Raw genomic sequence first — 20,619 nt, 5'->3', positions numbered from 1 at the left:
TTTCATATTTTTAGCTTTAATGGTAGTTAATTTTCTTATGATCACTGCGAACTCAAGATTATTTTTTCATAATTTAGGAAACTTTGTCCATTAAAAATTCATTAATATTTTCAAATGAGAAAAAAATCCCTTTTAATGTGCTTTTAAAATGTCTTAAATATGTCTTGTCCTGTAATCCAAACTGGCTTTCAAGGAGCCCCCTGTGAACTATCAGACTGTCACAATGATATAAATTATATAACAAAAGACATTTTACAGTTATTTAAATAGCACTTTAGAAAGAATATATGATCATAGGACCAAATCAGTATTTTTGTTAAAGACTTGAAAAACAGATTGTGTGTCAATAAGCCTGCGCATCCTAATGGTAGTAAAAAGTACTTTTAGACTGAGATCCTCACATTGGCTTTGCAGGTGATATAAAACAAAGAGCCATAGTCTACCTTCAATATGCCATCTTCTTCCATTTCATACAACTGCTTCATTCTAAAGAATTCCAGTGACCAGAAGGAACTGTATTAACTGAAAAAAACCAAGTAAAAAATGAGTGTGAGAACAAACCTTCGAAGGAAAAAACGCCCATGTAGAGGATCTAAGAAAGTGAAATTTCATGTATACATTGTTCCTTAAGATTTCAATTTTTAAACACTTTTTGTATGAATGCCGTTCTAAGGCATTGTAGGAGGTGAGTAAAAGTACACAAACTAACATTCTTGGAGTTTATAGTATCGATGTAGGTATTATTTCAGATCAAGTATAGAGCCACATAAATGGTATAGAAAGACATGGTGTCAGAGTAGAAGAAAGAAAGAGGCAGCATTTCTGAATAAAGAGATCAAGGAGGATTTTATTGAGGAGGTAACATTTAACGAGTTGGGAACAAGGTTTACAAGGGTTAATTGGAAGACAGTTGTTAACCCAGGAGGACTGAGCAAACTAAAATAAGTATGGAAATGAAATTTGGAATATTTGAAAGGCTTGGAAGGCTAGAAATCCAAAGCAACTGACTAGAGCAACCAATATGTTCTTAGATTTTTTTCATGTACTTTTTGGCTTGTGGGACAGAGAGTATCCACGAGTGAGTTGTGAGTTCAATGGTCCCATGATAAGAGAGACAACAGCCATCTGTGCTATCACATTTACCATGTTGAATTATAAAAAGATAGTCCATTTATAATTTCTCTTTCTATATCTAATATATTTCTATTATTCATTTAATAGCTATCTCTTGAAGAAGTGTGGTGTGTAGTGGTTGGGAGCAGGGAGATTTGGTTTGGGTTCTTTTATATTTGCCTTTAAACCTCAGCTCCACTAATTATTTATAATCTCTCTAAGCCATAATTTCCTCTTCTGTAAAATGGGGATATGCTGCTTCCTTGCAGAGTTCCTGTGCATGTCAAACGAGATATTGTAAGTGAAAGCCTTATCACTGGATTGAAGGTGGTTAATGCTCGTTTAGCTCCCTCCTACCCTGATCTTTCCCAGGCTCTGTTCTGTCCCTCCTTCCGGGTCTCTTTTCTTCACCCACTACTAGGGCTTCTTTATCGGTTTCTCTACTCTCTAGATTCTGAAATAAATCTTTTTTAAAAGATTTTATTTATTTATTTATTTATTTATTTATTTATTTATTTATTTAACAGTGAGAGAGAAAAAGAGAGAAAGCAGAAGGAGAGGGGGTGGGATAGGGAGAAGTAGGCTCCTTGCTGAGCAGGGAGACTGGTGCAGGGTTTGATCCCAGGACCTTGAGACCATGACCTGAGCAAAAAGCAGACACTTAACTAAGCCACCCAGGTGCCCAGATTGTGAATTAAATCTGAACCTAAATAGGAATAATTTAAGGAGGCCCTACCCAATACTTGAGACTCCAGTCACTGCCTTGGTAGTAGCTTAGCTCTGACCTTGAGTGTGTTTCTCTCTTTGGACTTTTGCCCAGTCACCTCTTTAGAGCCCTGGTCTTTCTAAGACCTGGCTTCTGTTTTCTCTTGGCTAAACTCCACTACCTTACTTTATCCCTTTTTTTATTGGCTCTGTTGCCCTGGACCCTGGTCTGGGGAATGGAATCTTGCCACTTCTATTGAACTTGAATGTCACCGATGTATAAGGCCTGTCTGTTTATTCAGTGCATTCCCTGATTCTGGATTGGGTCCTGGGCTTATGCCCTTCAAAGATTTTGTTTGTTTTTATGGAACTGAGCCACCCTCCCCACAGCAGCTTTATTAGAACACTAACTTGGGTCTTTTTCCATGCCACTGGCATTTCCTTGCACCCTGCAACTAAGGAAGTATGTAATTGTGTGTGTGCAGAGGCCTGGCATGGTTCCTGGCACTAGTCCCTCAGTCTGCAGGGATTTGAACCAAGCCTGTCCACACCCACACCATTCTTAGGTGATACAAAGGTAACTAAGGCAAGTCCTCACACTTAAGGGTTGTATGACAAAGTAGGGGAAATGACACAAGTGCATGACTAAGTATAGTGCAAAGCAGGATATGGGTAAGTGTGCCAGAGAACATCAAACATGGCGCAAATTCATCGTAGCAAGAAATCAGATTAGGTAGGCACATTTCTGAGCTGCCATGTTCAAAGTGACATCTGAGTTGGGCTTTCAATATTGGATATCAACCAACAAATAAAGGAGAGCACACAGCTAGAACACAGAAGCAACATAAACAGACAAAGGGTACCGAGAAAAGAGTAATAAGTAGTGGGTGGGAAGGCTGGAGAAAATCTGGTCCAGGCCTAACTTATGGAAAATATTGAATGTCTGGCTAGGGAAAAAGCACTTACCATGATGAATATTAGAGATCAGAACTTAGTATATAGCTGCACAGGCAAGGCGCTATCCAACCCCAGGAGGTCCATTCTCAGACCCTGGGAGTTGGCAAACTTCTGTTTTATTTGGCCAGATAGCCAATATTTTCAGCTTTGCAGGCCATGTGCTCTTTGTTGCAACTACTCAGCTCTACCTTTGTAACTCAAAAGAAGGCACAGACAGTATGTAAACAAATGAGTATGGATGTGTTCCAATAAAACATTTATGGACACTGAAAGTTGAATTTCACAATATATCACTTTTTAAATTTTTTCCAACCATTTAAAAACATGAAAATATATAAAATATATATGTGTGTGTGTGTGTGTGTGTGTGCGTGTGTGTGTGTGTGTGTGTTTAGCTAATAGGCATACAGAAATAGGCAGCAGATCAGATTTGGCCATCAGGTTATTGTTTGCAGACCCCAATCTAGACTCAATGTGAATGGTACATAGGCCGTGGTGGAAAACCACTGACGGGGTTTATTAAAGACAGGCATGATACTGTCAAATCTGAATAAGAAATAGATTAGTGGGAAGAGAGATGTGAGATAAGAGACCTCCGTTCAAGCTGTGTGTCTCCGTGTCTGTGTGTGCATGTGTGCTATTTTTGACACAGTTTGTAACTGCCATGTAGACAGAGGCGTTTGACCTGGACCATTTATTCCTCTACACTCTCTATTTCAAAACATCCACACAATGCATGATCATCAGCTTGACACTGTGGCCAGCTCTCCGAGTGTCTTTTATGAAAGAGAATGGCGGAAGTGTTGAAAGAGAATAAAAGAAGAAAAACAGTCATTCTCAAGGTTGTAATCTTTGTGGGGGGTGGGAAGTAACCCAAACCCTGGGGTCGAGGCAGTCAGTAGTAGTTTCCTTGTTGGCAAAAGGAAACAAAGGAGCATTCACTTTGCAATAACCTGGTCCTATTTTATCATAACATCGGATAAAACATCCTATAAAATCCACTGTGCTCTCTATTACTCTCCATTTTAAAAGCCAGCACTTGGACATGTGTCAGAAATCTTGGTTCAGTGACCTTCTGCTTCAGAAAGCTTTATCTCATTGTTGATATGCTGTCTGCATTCCAGCACGTGGCTGTGGGTATCTATTTGCAGCTGGCTTTATTGGATCCATTTCTTTTGTTCGTCAGAGTAGAGTTATGTGGGCCAATGACTCGGCAGAAAAATTCCATGACAAAGTTCAATTAGAAGATTCTTATATGGACTTTGGTGTCTTGGTTACCATAGTACTGATGGGTTTCTGGACTCTAACATCGTAGGCTGTCAATCTGTGACCTTTAAATGACATGACGTTTCTAATGTTTAGTGTGTGTATAGTACTGTTCCTAGCAGCAAGAAACATCTAGAATAATGGATAGAGGTTCTACAGAGGCAAATCTGCTTACTAAAGGAAATACTTTTCTGTCAGATATAGATACAGATGAGCAGAATGAGCTTTCTCAGAAAATAAATGGCAGGCTGAGTCAAAAAGAAGTTCTCTAGGACAGTTTGTTAATTTGGGACAGGTGACTTGGACTCTTTCTGTTCTAATGCTATAGATTCCACTGAATCTCTTTTTCTGGAGAACTCAAAGCATATTTTAATAGTATAATTCACACCTTCAGTATTTCACATTACATATACTTAAAAGATTAGGCTTGCTTTTTATAAGATTTTTTTTGCAAATAGAAAACTTATAAATAGAATACCATTATTACCATCATTACCATTAATATTTTACCAACATCAACAATCTGACGTAAAAAATAATGACATATAAATTCAATATCTTTTTGAAGTCTGACAACAAATATACTCATTAATTACCCAAATCTATAAAAAGTAATGTTTTTTAAAAGACTTTGATATATCTTTAAATATAGTCTAATGAAATTTTTCAAATAGTGTATAGTTGATCAGCATTATACCTTGTCCTAACTATGCATCAATCCTTGGAATATAGGGTTGGCTTTGTTGTTCAATAGCTGATCCAGGAGGACGCCCTCCCGCAACAGAGCATAGGAGACCATGTGGGCTGCCAATATTGGATGCATTCACTCTTGAAGGTAGTGATAACATAAAAGTGTTTTCAGAGACTGCAAACATGGGCTTTGGGTGATTGTTAATGTTTATCATATATCATATAATGTTTATCACATATCATAATTTCCTTTGCATTTTTCTTCATACTCATACATAGAAAATACACTAGTGCTAATAAATAAACAACTCCTTACTTCACTGCTTAGGTGTCACAGCTGTTAAGCAAGCAAGACTGGAAATGGTACCATTATTCTCTACGGCTCTCACAGCATTGATGTAAAATAGTATAATTCATTGTATCTCATCTAGGCAGGCTTTCTAGGTTTCTTACTGAATTATTTATGTACTTGCATTTGAATACCAGCCTAAATTCGGTAATTCTGCTTGCAAACTTTTATAGTTAAAACTAAAAAATCCCTCCAAGCAGGCTATGTATTATTTTCCCCACTTTATGGATTTGAAAACAAAGACTAGAGAGGTAAAAATTGACTTACTCAAGGCAACATAGGTAGAATCCTATTTAACCAGATCTATGCTCAGCTCTGCTGGATCCTACTTGTGCTCTCTCCATTGCTTTGTGCCACATCTTAGGAAAATCATTCCAAAACTGGCTGCTGTGTGAAACCTAAGGAGTGCCTGCCAGTGTTCAAGTTTCCTGTCCTTGAAGGGCTCTTAGGAGACTATACTTCCCAACCAGCCCTCTCATAGTTAAGTGGGACCATGGGAGTAGCTGATCATCGGACCATGAGCAGAAGTGATGTATGTCACTTCTGGCCTGAGTTAGGTAAAAGGCTCTGTGGGTCCTTTCAACACAACCCCTTTGGGGGCAAGCATGGAGGCCATATGTTAAGAGAGTGGAGCCAAAAGATGGAAAGAGCCTGGATCGCTGAGTCACTGCAGGGAGGAGAGCCGGCACCGTGAGTCACTTGACTTAAGCAGACTTTGAGGAAAAAATAAGCTTTCTCAGTTAAGCCATTGAGATCTGGGGCTTGTTAGTCATGGCAGCACAAGCTCAGCCTATTCTAATACAACCATCTCGATTCTGTCTACAGCTTACTATCAACACTTTAGCATTACCTCATGGAAAGTGTGTAGTGACATGGTTTAATTTATATTTTTAAAGGATTGTTTTCTAAAAGCCTATTTATGACACTAAGCAGTTATTTATGATGGATGATGTTACAATATAAGCTTGACTTCAGGATGTGTGGTTTTGATCCCTGACTAATTCTCACCAAACCAACACTAGTGGTGTTAACTCACACTGCAAATTATGTTGATGACAATCAGACTTCTATCAAGGTTCCCAGTGATATCTCGGCTGCATTGCCCTTATTTGAAACACTTGCCATAAAGCTATCAAAGAAATCCTTGCAAGAGTCTTTATTCTCATGAACCACCACTGTAAATCATCAAAAATCTTTGCATATAATTTCACAGCAAATGAAACCAGCACTTGGAGTGTCCTAGGTAATGACAGAATGAATACATTAATCTTACAAACTCTGCTTTGTCATTTCCGTCTGGATACTCAAAGACACCTTTTGCCTCAGTGTCTCCAAAAATAGAAGCATCCCCAACCTGCATCAGCCGATTCCAGAATTTATGCCCATTGTATTCCTGTTCTCAGCTCAGAAAACACTCATTACCCCAGTAGCTCAAGTCAGAACCCCCTGAGACTGGTAACCATTTCTAAAAAGTTCTTGGTCCAAAACAAATCCACCCTTTCCCCTCTCTCCCTCCAATGGGACCTCATGTCCAGCCCTCATTCCCTGTCATACGAATTGCAGGAACAGCCCCTCAGGAATCTCTCAAGCCCCATTCTCTCACTGAACACAGCTACAGGAAGTATCTTTCTAAAACGGGAATCTGGTTGTGCCATTCCCCTCCCTGCAAAGGAGGAGCTAACCTCTTTGGACTTAAAGATCCCTTACCATCAAGTTCCTGTCTGCATTTGTAGCCACATCTCTTGTCACTTCTAGACTGCAATTTTTGCAGCAGACACGCAACACTGCTTGTTGTTTTCCAAACATCTGAAGCTACTTCACACATCTATGCCTTTGCACGTGACCTCTGCTGGAATATTTTTCCACCTTGTCTAACTGGCAAATTCCTACTGCTTTCTGCCTCTGCTTATATGTCATGCCATCTGTGAAGTCTTTCCTGACTCTGCCTCCGGGGCCCCTCAGATGTTACTTTATTCCAGTGGTGACTTGGAACTTACACTTGTCACCCCCACCGTACAACCTTTTGTATGCCAAGCCCCTCCAACGGGGGAATAGAAGATATATGGTAGGTGCTCAATCCATGTTGAACGAATTCATAACTCTCCCATGTTGGCTCTATTGCCTGACATTAACATAATTAAGAGGATGTCATGTTTGTATGTTGACATTCATCCTATGTCATCCTGTGATGTTCAATGGGTAGAAAATGGTATTGTGTCATTTCCTTCTTGAGGGAAAATGTAATTTCTTTCAGCAGTTTGTTAGGTGAACTGAAAATAAACACTTTAATTTTGAACCTGTTTTTACTTGGATTTTGGGTTTTTTTTTTTTTTTTGGCTTTTTGTTGCACCAGATTGACTTATTTTTGTAATTCTTCTTTGGCTTACAGCAATGTTATTAAATGATTACCATTTTTCTTAGGGCTGACCTCATTTTCTTTTGCAATGGATGCTTTGGCTCTGAAGGGGAAACCTGTTGAGAAAAGTCAGCCTCTGGTCTCTTGGTTCATATGGGCATCTGAATCCTGATTTTGCATAAAAATAGATTTAAGAGAACAGCTATTCTAAAATTAATAATCAAACAATGGGAAAAGTAAAGATGCCTTTTTTTTTTAAGGGATTACATTTCAATGATACTACATTGTTTAGTATTTATATTTGGTTCTCTTTTTTTTTCCATATTACAGGACAGCATATGTTCCATCAGGACATTGCTGTTTTTGCCTCATTAACTTGAAAGCCCTCTCTAGTCAGCATAAGGCATGTTTGGATGAATACTGCAATAATCTGCTGTTATAACTGGTGGCTGAGTCATCTGTTTTTACAGGATCGGTACCGTAAAGAACTGAGTCATACGTCTCGTGTCAAAATTGAGTGTGAATTTTAAAGTCGAAAGTAAAATGAGCCCTTGAGTATACTCAAGTGAAAATCACAGCAACCTGTGGGCTGAGGGTTTTTGTAGCAAATATTTGATTTTTTTCTCCAGTCGTATTATTATAGTCTTTGTATTTTCATACAGCAAGTGGAAAAATCCAAGCTCAGAGCTCACTAGCACTGTCATGAAAAGGATGATATTAGAAATGATTCTGGTTTCTCTGTGATTAGCCATAAACCTTGATTCTTTGTTCATTATGGGCTTCATTGGCCTGTAGAGTTATCAGTGGTCAAGTGTTTAAATGAGAGACCAGAGGCATTTTAGCAAGTGGGCACCTGTCTAGATGGGGTAGGGAGCCTACAAAGGTATGCACCTCTTGTGCCTATTTCTCCTCCCTAAAATGGAAGGATTCTGAGCATGGGTGCCTGGGTCAGGTATCCGAGGTGAGATTCAGAGCACAGAACACCTGATGATAGAAATGGGTAGAGAGCTGCTTCAGACCAAGAGCACCAAGTTGGTGCTGTTACATTCAGCTGTTACATCATGATTTAACTCTGAAACTAGGATCAGAAAATCTGCTTTGGGGAAGTTGAGTTTGCAAATGTAGCTGCCCCTACAGTTCACCTTCAAGTCTTTTTAAAACTGATTTTCTTTGTCTCCTTACTTAGCGTTGGCCCAGGATGCTATGGAAAACACAATGCAACAATGGTTGAGAATAATATTTATAGAGTTTGTGAATCAAAAATTGAAGTGAAACATCATTAATACAACAGTGGAGGGAAAGCCCCCTAAATGTCAGAAGAATGTCACAGTTCATAAGCCGCTCATGCCTGGAGAATACTTAACATAGTGCAGATTAATTAGATTAAGGGCATGTTGATGATAGGGTGATGGTCGGTTAGAGGCAAGGTGACATTGATTGTGAGCAAAGTAAAGACAATGGATTAGGAGTCCAGTCTAGTTAGGGTAGAGAATGAGGGCCTTGAATTTTTCATAAGCTCTTTTTCTTGATTAGGAAGAGAATCTGAAGCCTCATATCATCAGCAGAAGAGTGACTGCCAGTGGGGAGTAGGTGGTGTATTGACTGTGAATGGGTACAAGGGAGCTTATTGAGACAGCAGATAAATTCTATATGTTGGTGGGTGATGGTTTATATGACATGCACAAAATCATCAAATTCATCAGGCAACGTTTTTAATATTTATGTACTTATGTCAGTTACACTTCCACAAAACCCAAGCAAAACAGAGATCGAATAGAACCATGGCGGACCTCGATTCTGTATTTCTCCCAAGAATAACTAGTTCCCAATGTAGCATTACCTCCATTTCTTCTCTCACATCTACAAAAAAGCATTAAAAAACATTTTTGTTTGGTTTTTGTCCATCTTAACCTAGTTTCTTCAGAATGTACTCTTTTTTTTTTAAAGATTTTATTTATTTATTAATGAGAGACACAGAGAGAGAGAAGTAGAGACACAGGCAGAGGGAGAAGCAGGCTCCATGCAGTAAGCCTGATGTGGGACTCAATCCTGGGACTCTGGGATCACGCTCTGGGCCGTAGGCAGACGCTCAACTGCTGAGCCACCCAGGTGTCCCCAGAATGTACTCTTTGTACGGTGCTAAGTAGACAATAACTTTTATTTTCTTAAACAGCAGTTCATGATTAGCTATGTGACTCTGTGCCCTCAAACTCAGTCTCAGAACCTTATGATCACATTGGCTTTAGTATAACTTCGTAGGAATGATAATGATAACAGCTCTTGTTTATTAAGCACTTCTAATGTTCCAGGGACTCTGGTTACATACCTACTTATTTCATACTCATAGCAACCTTAGGAGTTAGGCACAATAAATACGTGCATTTTTCTTGCAAAAAGAAAAAAAAATGAACTTCAGTGAAGTTGAATAGCCAATGCATGGTCATATCGCGAAATGTAGCAGAAATTTAGTTAATCTAGTTCTATCTGTTATCAAAGCACAACCTGAAGTTCTCTGGACTCTACCACCTCCCAGCAGCTCCCAAATTCTCATGGAAAAGAACATCTTAATTGCAACTCACACTTGTATTGCTTTGTACATGCTTGGGGATAAAGATTTTTGGAAGAAATATTATTCTAAATAATTCACCATACCTTGGTGGCCATGAAAAACAAAGTGTAATTAATAGCATCAAAACTATAAATGTTGGGGCGCCTGGGTGGCTCAGTCTGTTAAGCATGTGTCTTTGGCTCAGGTCATGATCTCAGAGTACTAGGATTGAGCCCTGTGTCCAGTTCCAGGCTCAGGGGGAGCCTGCTTTTCCCTCTCCCCCTGTGCCCCGCCCCCACTCATGCTATCTCAAATAAATAAATAATCTTTAAAAAAAAATTAACATTTAGCAAGGAAAGGCCATTTTTTCCTTTGTAACTTTGTCCCTGAGCTATGTTTTAATTCATGTTATATTTCCAGTTTACAGTTTTTTTCCTTTGAGTGTAAACATCTTAAAAACATTTTAACTATCTTTCAAAAAATGCAAAATATGACTCAAATACATCCTAACTTTTTAAACAGGGCATACCTTCCACCATATATTAATCTGTTCTTGATTCTCAGATATCAATAATATGTGCTGGACTCTAGGACCTTATTAAGAATGCCCAAGGGGCTCCTGGGTGGCTCAGTCGATTGGGCTTCTGACTCTTGATTTCAATTCAGGTCATGATCTCAGGGGTGGTGAGATTGAGCCCACATTGTCCTCTGCACTCAGCAGGGAATCTGCATGAGATTCTCTCCCTCTCCTTCTGCTCCTCTCCCACTGTCTCTCTCTCATTCTAAAAATATGAATAAATAAAATCTTAAAAGAATGTTTCAAGTTGATATAGGTTCTTTTAGGATTTTTTACTGTTTATCTGTATTATTTTATTATATTCCAAAATTATAATACCACTGTTCTTTAACATCTGTGACCTCATTTGGTTACCAAAAGATTATTTTTCCTTGTAATGAGAACTTTTAGGACTTACTCTGTTACAACTTTCAAAAATACCATCCAGCATTAATTATAGTTGTTTCATTTCTTTTGTGTATATACTCAAAAGTAAAATTGCTGGATCATATGATAGTCTACTTTTAATTTTTTGAGGATCTTACATACTGTTTTCCATAGTGGTTGTACTAATTTACATTTCCACCAGCAGTGCATAAGGTTTCCCTTTATTCGACATCCATGCCAGAATTTATCTGTTATCATGTTGATAATGACCATTCTGACAAGCATAAGGTGATACATCACCATGGTTTTGACGTGTTTCTGTGATAATCAGTGATGTTGAGTACCTTTTCACATAACCTGTTGACCATCTGAATATCCTCTTTGGAAAAATGTCTATTCAGGTCCTCTGCCCATTTTTAATTGGATTATTTCCCTTTTTACTAATAAGCTATTATGTAATTCTTTACATATTTTGGATATTAACCTCTTATCTGATATATGATTTGCAAATATTTTCTCCCATTCTGTAGGCTGCCTTTTCATTTTGTTGGTTTTGCAATATGCAGTTCTCATAGCTGCGTTTTTATCTCCTTTATCATTGATTTTTTTTTCACAGTTGACCTTATGTCATTTTATTGAATTTGCTGCTTCAAAATTCCTTTGGGCTAAAGAGAATGTTAATAGACAAATAACATAGCTAAAAATACAGCTAGAAACAGAGCCTTTTAGAATAGTTTTAAAAATTAGAATAGATAAGCAATGGGGGGGGGTACTGAAAGGTTCTTCCATTTTATAAAAAGTACATAAAAGTACATTTAGGTTTTTTTGTCCCACCTTTTTTTTTGCATGAATTTATCAAATTTAGATTTTTCCAAAGGTACTTTTTTTCTTTTCTATCCTATGCTTTAGTTGTACCAATTACCTGCAATACGTAATATCCAGATAAGTGCTTTATTGTGACTTTTTAAAAAATGCTACTTTCTCAGGAGCGAGCTGATGATTTCTGACAGCTTCTTATTAGATGCCTTAAATCTCCAAGAGGCCACGGCAGTGGATGTTCTTCAAGAGCGGTCTCCAGGCAACGGGATTCCTGGCAGTTACTGTGGAGGACGCTAAAGTGAACAGAAATGAGATGAGATGGTTAGTTTGAAGAAAGGAAGAATGCAGAAGAAATGTAGATGTATTTGAGATATATGTATGTCAGAATGTTCTAGTGTCAGAGAAATTAGAAGGAAACATCTTAATCTATAATTTCTTAAATTAGACTATGAAATGTTTAGTTATTTATTTGGGATTTGTTTAATAACATTTGAATTTTTATCAATGAAATGCAAAATACTCTTAAAATTTAATTTTGATTCCATTTGCTCAAATGCTCTGGTGACTTTTTTAAAGACTAAAATAAGCAGTTTTGGAAGGCAGGACTTAAATATTTGAATGTATGTCCCACCACACAAGAACAGACACTTAATTGTCTCACTAGTATCCTAAATAATTGAGGTGCCTGAATATTCTCTCCATTATTAGACTATTTCCAAGTGTTTTTAATGGTGATAAAATTACCCTACTGAAATTAAAATCTCCCAACTCCTAATTTTATTTTCCTTGTCCACTTACCTCCAGAATCCAGTATAAAATAAACACTTTAACCACAGTGAATACACTCAAACTATATTTATTAGGAAAAATATAGACATTTGAGGAAAAAAACTAGCACATGTGAATAAAGAATAGAAAAAATTATCATAAAAAATATTAATCTACAAGGGTTCCACATCATATTCAAGATGAGAATTTAAATTAAATGCCTTGGGGATCCCTGGGTGGCGCAGCGGTTTAGTGCCTGCCTTTGGCCCAGGGCGCGATCCTGGAGACCCGGGATAGAGTCCCACATCGGGCTCCCGGTGCATGGAGCCTGCTTCTCCCTCTGCCTATGTCTCTGCCTCTCTCTCTCTCTCACTGTGTGCCTATCATAAATAAGTAAAATAAAAAAAATTAAATTAAATGCCTTAGCTTTAACATTAGCTGTAGCTCACTGGTGTATTACAACATAAAGACAAACAATATGGAAAAGAAAATAAACTCGGAATTAAAATATTATGAATGGGACAGTGTTTTATGTATACAAAAAAATCAGAGCAGCTTAAAAAATCTAATCCTTTTAGGTACAAAGACCAAGAGAAATTGTAAGGGCCAGAATAATTGAACCCTTTGCTATTTGCTGGAGGGTTTACAGCCTGGAGTAATTAGTGTACAGGAAGGAAACAGTGACTTTAACTTTCTTTTAAAATACTCAAATTCATAAGTAACATACCCCTTTCTCGTTGCTCTATAAATGTAACTTACTCCTGTCAAACTTGCTAGGCGTTTTCATCTGCTCCCTGACTATCCTCCAAAGCAAGCAATATTCATATCTTCATTTCATCTCTTTTTGCAAGACCAATAACAAAAAAAAAGCAGCTATCAAATTTATACATAGCAAATGATTTCTGCCCATGCTACATTCTGAATTGGGGAGGAAAGTATCTTTGATCGCTTTGCCTTGGTTTTATTTCTGGACATCTCTGTCTTTGGTCCCTTGCCTTCCTGTGCAGACTATTCTAAAATCTCAAGGCATATTTTACATCCTGACTGTATAAACCAGTACTTTATTTTTAAAATGCAGCTAGATTTTTTTAAGATGCAAAGAATATTTCACTATTAATGTGTTTATGGTCTTGGATTGTTGGGTGGTTTTATTGCTTTTATTTTTCTACTTAGCTGTTATGCATATTTCTTTCTACTCTGATGCATTGAGGTACTAGAGCAAGCAAGCCAAGATCCTTTGCTGTATGATTTATCCACATTTGTTAAAATATACTTATTCATTGATATGTTTAAATAATACTCATCAAGGGCAGCCCCGGTGGCCCAGTGGTTTAGCGCTGTCTTCAGCCCAGGGTGTGATCCTGGAGATCCAGGATCGAGTCCCGCATCAGGCTCCCTGCATGGAGCCTGCTTCTCCCTCTGCCTGTGTCTCTGCCTCTCTCTCTATGTGTCTCTCATGAATAAATAAATAAAATCTTAAAAAATAATAATACTCATCAACTCCCTCATGGTGTGCTCTTCGTCTTCTGTACATTTTGAAGATCATCATTAATTCTTACAGTACTTCAGAAAGGTAGATAAGTGGGCACTACTGGTTAGATTTTCATTTGGTCTAACTGAGAATCCGTCCATTGAGAAAACAAAATGAAATTGAAACCCATTACCGCCACTGTATAGATGAAGGAAAGGAGACCAAAAGATTAAGTGGTGAACCAAGGGGAAAAAGAGAATCTGTGTGAATGGAGTGGAGAATCTTTTTCAACTCCACCTCTTAGTCCTTTTGAATTTAGCTGGTTACAGACCTTTCTCTTGGCCAGGGAAAACAAATGGAACCTGTATGTGATGCAGTCTGTACAAAAGTTTCTCTAAGAATTACAAGATGCGATAAAATTAAAAAATAACATTGTTTAATAATCACACCATGATTTGTGTATACTAAATTTAGCACTAGGGAATAGGGGAAACATCTATTCAGAATGGTCATTTGCCACCTTATTGATTGTATTCTGAGGAAATGCATTCATTACCAGGATTTCTGAGAGGAAATATTTGTCCTTTTCTTTGGATGTCTAAATGGTACATTGAACAAGCATGATGTTTCATAGATAAGCAAAATTCAACTCTATCCCACTGCCTTTTTACAGGAAGCTTTTCCCTTGCAATGGCTGAAAATTTGGCAGATCTGTGGCTTTCCTGTTCACTCTTAGTCCTTAAGTCTTCTAAGGTTCAAAGCACCTCATTTGCAAATTTTAAATGTCCAATCTAAGGTATAAACATTTCAGATTTCAGGACAGGCTTCTCCCCATCTTCTAGTTGAGGACAGTATTTCGTAGGTCACCTGTATTCAGACAGAGAAATGTGGCCAGTTGATCTCTTTTCCCACTCATTTCCCACCCAGCAGGTTCCCCTGTCTCCAATGCTTGGCCCACCAGTGTGAAAGCTGCAGGAGGGAAGAGTGAAGAGAAGGGTGCAGGAAAGTTCTGTCAGTTGCTGATACTTAGCTGGTTTCTTACCCTGTGTCAGGCCCCTCTGACAGCAGTCTCCAGGAGTTAGAGCTTCTCCTTCTCCCCTGCTGGTTTGTGGAGATCTCTTTCAGGCACCTGGCATCTCATTCAGGTGGCCTCTGTCCCTTCCTCTCTACACTGCCTCCTGGCCTCTGTCATCCACTCTACACACAGACTTACCAGCCTCCTTTATTATAGCCCTGTTGCCCCCGTGTGGTTTTCTTAGGACCTAAAATCGGTCCCAGCTGACTCCATCCCACATGGCCCACATCTGGTCCACTGAGAGTCAATTCCTTAACTGTCATGGACTGAATGTTTGTGCCCTGCCCCCAACACACACAAAATCCATAGGTTGACGTCCTAACCTCCAATGTAAGGACTTTAGGAGGTGGGGCTTTTAGGAGGGATTAGGTTTAGATGAGGTCATGAGGGTGAAGACCCCATGATGGGATTAGTGTCATCCTAAGAAGAGGAAGAGGCCCTGGCACTTTCTTTCCCGGTCATGTGAGAACACGGTGAGAGGAAAAACAGGACCAAGATAGAAGGAGGATCCTCACCAAAAACTAAATCTGCCAGCACCTTGATCTTTGACTTCCCACTGTCCAGAATGGTCTATTAAGGAAATAGATGTCTGTGATTTAAGTCCCCCAGTCTGTGGTTTTTGTTACAGCAGCCTGAGCTGACTAATCCACTGCTCTGTATTTACAGCCTGCTTTACCATGGCTTTCAAAGTTCTTCATGATCTCATCCCAGTTTAGTTCACCAAACTCATCTGCACTAGTCAGATACCTTCCTAGCTGAGGTCCAAATTCCCTATACCCAACCCTTTTCCCCTCGTTCCATGCACTGCCATAGACCCCTCCTCTGCCAAGAGCATTTTGCATTCCTTTCCTTTTTCCTCCCTTTCCAATTTCTCTTCCCATTCCTCAAGACCACGATTCTTCTCCTCCTACTAGTCTACATGTCCACTCACTGATATTTTGGCATTCCACATGCATTCAGACCCAGCAGCTTTTCACTAATATAACCTCCCGCTTGACTTTTCAACCTCATTTCTGGCCTCTCGCTCATGAATGCCTTTGGATCCTGCTCTGCTGGCCTTTTGCAATGTCCCAAATGCAGTGTGTCTTTTTCCCTCTTCATGTGTCTTTCTTTGCCTTGTTGTATTAGTTACTTGTGGATACTATAATGAATTACCAAAAACAGTTGCCTAAAACAAGACAAGTTTGTTTTCATATTTCTGGGGGCTGAAGTCCAAAATCAAAGTGCCAGCAGGGCCATGCTTCTTCTGGAGGCTATAAAGGAGAATCTTTCCTTGCCTCTTCCAGTTTCTTGTGGCTGTTGACATTCCTTAGGCTCATGATCAAACTTCTGCCTCCATGGTCACATTGCCTTCTCTTCTGTCTGTCAAATCTCCCCTATCTCCCCTCTTACAAAGATATTTGTCACTGTATTTGGAATCCATCCAGATAATCCACAGTAATCTTTTGATCTCAAGATCCTTAGCTTAATTACATCTTCAAAGACTCTTTCCAAATAAGGTAATGTTCATAGGTTCTAGGAATTGGGACATGAACCTGTCTCTTTGGGACCACCATTCCATCCCTACATGTGCCAGTGACTTCCCTCATCTCTTTTGCAACCTCCCAGTTGGTGTCCCTGTCTTCATTATGGCCTCTTGTGATTGATTTGTTATTCTCTGACATACCTTCTGAAACATTATTCCTGCTACTGACCCTTCTGCTTTACAGTCCCTCCCTTACCATGGCTTTCAAAGTCCTTTATGATCTTATCCCGGTTTAATTCACGAAACTCATCTGCCCTAGTCAGATACCTTCCTGCCATCAAAACTGTATACAGTGCTTGCTCTACTGAACTTTTCTCTCATAAAATATGTCCTTTCTCTATCTTGCTTTCCCAAGAGTTGATTCTTCTTCCTGAGTACTTTTTTTTTTCTTCCTTGGCTAACTCACCTTTCAAATATCATTTTAACTACCACTTCTTTAGTATTTCTTACTATCTTGTTTAGCTGTCTTTCTTCCATGTCACAAAGGCCAGTCATACACCTTCCAGGTCACTGTTCTGTCCGCAGCTCCTAGACACACAAATAGATACTTCATCCATACGTGATCAATACATGAAGAGATGTGTCTCTCACTTTTTTTCAAGAACTTATCAAGTATAAAAGATGGAAATCTTGTAAAGCTGATGACAAATTTAGCTGCTTGAAATTTCCAACCAAATGAAAAATATATGACACAAATGAAATAAGGGAAGTCACTGTGAGATTCAATTCAGACTTTCTAATTCAGTGGAGAGCATAAAATCAATATTTACACCTGAGTCTGCTGAAAGGCCCATGTTTCGTTTGTCTTTCAGTGTAGAAAAGAATGTGTGTTTCTTATGTTTTGAAACATAACATTTAGGCACTTGATCTTAAATTTATTGATTCCCCCCAAAAAAGCAATTATTAGTTTCACATTGTCATAATGTTGTTGTCAGGGGCAATATGTGTGACTCCTTCTCAGGATGATCATATGACACAAGCCACACTTCACTGAGTCTATGGCATTTTAATAACTTTAACTTAAAATAGTAAAAGGCCAAATTATATTTGTTAGCCTCATGTGGTGCTAGAACTTCCCTTAGGGAATGATACGAGAAGCAAACTACCCTCTAGTAGCAGAAGGGAAAAAAGAGGTCAGGATTTATGGAATGGAGCCGAAAGGCCCTATGCCTATTTATCTCTGTTGGCATGCTTCTCATAGCACTCCCACTAGCTGATTTGCTTTAAAAAATGACCTTGTCTGTCTTATAGAATAAAACCCAAATTCTTGTTAAAAGGTTTATTTTATGTTCTATGACTTGAGTGACAGAAGATTGATGAAACAAGCTTTGAAATCATGAAATGGTAAATTGATTGGCATAATCCCAAACTGTTTACATGAAATCAGTTATTGGTGTTCTTCTCTAAAAATTTTTATGATTTGGATTTCCTCATGAGGGTATATTGATGGCAAAAGGATCATTTTCAAATTAAATATGAGCAGATATGTGAATATTTTAAGGACCACTCAAAATTATTAAGATTCTTGACTTTGATTTCAAGTAAAGAAGAAAAAACAGAAAGCTTTGGTAGCAATGCAACTTAGTGTACCTAACCTGAGTATTCTTTAGTCACCTTTCTACAGCATCAAAACCAAGTAATTAATGTTACTGTCAACCAATACCTGTCATTACCAGCAGATATTTTCAAGTTTTTCATCTCACTGAACCTTAGCAATCCAAAAATAGGAAAAATTTGAGTAACAGTTATAAATGACGAAAGGAAATTAAGGGACATCTTCCATTAAGATTCATTCATGTCTAGTAGGAAACTGACCTTCCTTCCCAAATGTGGTTAGAGCATAAATAGAATAGGGCATTGGATAAACAATGGGTCAGAATCAATCTGGCAGTTTTTAGGTTGCTGGGCCAAATTTTCTTCCCATTTGGGAAGCACCGATCTGCCTATTTTCATGATCAAACATATCTTTTTAGGAGAAAAGGTTGCAAGCATTTTTTAGTTTCTGTGTTTCTATAATACTTTATTAATATTTTACTAATTTGTATATTACCAATCAGAAATATTTTTCCATGTTAAGTATTAATTTTGTGATTTCTTTCACACTTGAAGTGCATTTAGTGGATTTGGGAATATGAAATAGAATGCAGACTGAAAGGAAAATAATAATAGGATTCATAACAATATTCCTTCCATGTAATCTCCATAAATGGAAATGTTTTGACTTAAACTGCTTTCTCTTTTTTGTTGAGAAATTGCTGCTAAAATCACCTTTTTCCCATTCCACATAACTGAGTCCACCAGACTCTTTCCCCCTGGGCTCTGACCTTCACCTTCTGAACCAATTTCAAGTGAGACAGAAAGCCCTTAAGCAGCATTAGACTCTCTTTGTTACTCTTAGTCATTGATTCTCCACTTTGGCTCATATTAACACCACTAGGGTAACTTAAAAAATATAATGCTATCTGGATCTCATCCCCAGAGATTCTGATTTAATTGATTTGGGTTAGGGCTCAGGCCTCAGTATTTTTGTGATTTAATTTAAATTTAATGTGAATCCAGAGTTGAGGACTGCAGCCTTCATTCCAAGACAAAATGAGATTGGCTTTCATATTCTATACAAATCAGGTGCCTTGTGGGCCTATTCAGCTCTATAAGTCTGGGATCTTGATAACCACACCTGGGTCCTTGGAAGTTTCACCTCTCTTGGGATATTGTATTTCCAGGGCCCACCAATGGACTTCATTTTGTTTTCTGAGTTGAAACTCCTTACAGTGTCTCATTCTAATACCAAGAATCTTGCCCCAAAACTCAATTTCAAAGAGGTCATGTCACAGAGCCCATTAATAATAATGGAAACTGGATTTAAACACTGGTATCTGAATTCATATCCTGTGCTTTGAATCACACCGATGCATTAATCAGGATAGTTAGGCTATGCAGAAACTGATAAAACCTGAAATCTCAGTGGCTTGGCCCAACACCATTTTATTTCTTGATCACTTCAACATCTCACCTGTGTGGCTCCCTCAAGGCCATGACTCAGTGACTCAGCCTCCTTCAATATTGAGGGCTTACCATCCCAGAATCCTTTGCTTTCAGTCACACAGACGGCCTGGGGTGGTAGAAGCTGAGGAAGAAACACCAAATCTTAACTAACCTTGACAGGAAGTGACACATCACTTCCTTTAATATTCTTTTGGGAAGAATTTTCCCACAGCTCCTCCCCTCAAAGCTGCAGGAGAAGCTGGGAAATGTAGAGGAGCACATGGCTTTACTGTTTCTACAGCACCCCTGCTGCCCACACTTGCCTGCCTTAGGTGGATCCGCAGAACTAAAGATTATTGCTCCCTTAATTCCCTATGACTGTGTTGTTCCTTATTAAATCTGCTTCCTTCTGCCCAATCAGCATTAATTTGTCAGAAGAATCTTTAATCTATAGTAATGACTGACACTATAATTTGTTATTCCTCCTGTGTGCACAGGCAATATAAGCTACTTGAACTAGTTTTCCTTATTCTCCCAAGCTGCACAGTTTATATTGGCTAATTTTCTTCTCTCCAATAGGAGAATTATTATCTCTCCAGCTGTTCCTCCTCCCTTTAGTCTATCCTAATAGATGGGACAGGATGAACTTTGTCTTCTGAGGCATGCAAAAGAGACAAAACTATGGTATGACAACACTCGGAGGGTTCAAACCAGGCATAATTCCCTCCCTGGAAGTTGCATGGTTGAAAGAGTGAGTAGTCCCATGGCCTATTGGAATTTCAAAGAATGCAGTGAAACAGTCAAGCACATTATAACAGCTACCCCTAAAAATGCACAGAATCTACTTGATTTTTGGATCTTTTATTCTTTTTATAAAAAAATATCATGTGAGCTATCTTCCAAACTAACTATTGCATCATGGTATAGGCATTTTTGTCAAGATCCTTAAGACAAAACTGTATCTGTCTAAAGTGGAAATTAAGAGCTGACTAGATAATGTGAATGAATACATGCAGTTATAATTATGTAAAATATTTAATACTCCTTGA

At 38.4% G+C, this 20,619-nt stretch overlaps 1 protein-coding gene and 1 long non-coding RNA gene across 10 annotated transcripts in view; one reads left to right on the top strand and one right to left on the bottom strand.

The window, feature by feature from the left end:
• LOC140621525 (uncharacterized) overlaps positions 1–20,619 on the bottom strand; it is a 461,525-nt gene that overhangs the window by 137,125 nt on the left and 303,781 nt on the right. For 8 of the 9 annotated variants that reach the window (XR_012021262.1, XR_012021260.1, XR_012021261.1 and 5 more), the window contains 2 exons: positions 11,850–12,039; positions 444–522 (listed from right to left, as the gene is read on the bottom strand). This is a non-coding gene — a long non-coding RNA (uncharacterized lncRNA). Of the gene's footprint in view, positions 1–443; positions 523–11,849; positions 12,040–16,991; positions 17,114–20,619 lie in introns of all 9 variants that reach the window. The other variant, XR_012021267.1, reaches the window with a different exon arrangement.
• The window catches only part of CYYR1 (cysteine and tyrosine rich 1), a 106,474-nt gene that overhangs the window by 49,685 nt on the left and 36,170 nt on the right, over positions 1–20,619 (top strand). The window lies entirely within an intron of this gene.

This window comes from Canis lupus, chromosome 30 (assembly GCF_048164855.1).
Source record: "Canis lupus baileyi chromosome 30, mCanLup2.hap1, whole genome shotgun sequence".
NCBI lineage: Eukaryota > Metazoa > Chordata > Mammalia > Carnivora > Canidae > Canis > Canis lupus.
The sequence above is the reverse complement of the archived record's forward strand: the minus strand, read 5'-3'. Positions and strand labels throughout refer to the sequence as shown.